The following is a 686-nucleotide window of genomic DNA, read 5'->3' as shown; positions in this document are numbered from 1 at the left end:
TAAAGTTTACTGCTAGGGTTAGGGATAGGGTTCAGGGTTAGCTTTAGGGGTTCTGGTTAGGGTTAGGTGTTAGGTTAGTGTCAGGATTAGGTCTAGTCGTGAGGGTAAGGTTTAGGGTTAGCTTTAAGAGCCAGGGTTAGGTTTAATGGTTAGGATTAGGATTAGGGTTAAGGGTTAGGGTAAGGCTTAGGGGTTAGGGGGAAGGGTTAGGGTGAAGGGTTAGGGTTTTTGTTAGGCATAGCGTTGGGGTTAGAAGTAAGGGTTACTGTCAGTGTTAGGGTTGTAGGTAGGGTTACGGTTAGGGTTAGCGGTTTAGAATTAGGGTTAGGAATTAGGTGTCACAGTGATGACTAGGAGATAGGGTTAGAATTATGGGATAGGGGTTGTTCTCAGGAAATGGGTTATGCATTAACGTTAGGATAAGAGGTTAAAGTTAGGCGCATGGTGAGGTTTACGTGTTAGGGGGAGAAATAGGAACAGGGTTGGGTGTTATGTTCAGGGTTAGGGTTATCTGTTAAAGGTATTGTTTATGCTTAGCGCACGGGCCCGGTCTGCATTACGCGGGCCGGGGGAGTTTAAGGGGCTGGGATTGTACCCGGGAACCCACTCTATCATACTCTGGCTATGGGCCCGTGGGTTTCATGCAGGACACAGTGGTAGAGCCTCCTTTCACGCATGGCATGGGA

This window comes from Eulemur rufifrons, unplaced genomic scaffold, assembly GCF_041146395.1.
Source record: "Eulemur rufifrons isolate Redbay unplaced genomic scaffold, OSU_ERuf_1 scaffold_97, whole genome shotgun sequence".
NCBI lineage: Eukaryota > Metazoa > Chordata > Mammalia > Primates > Lemuridae > Eulemur > Eulemur rufifrons.
This window is presented reverse-complemented; position numbering follows the sequence as displayed.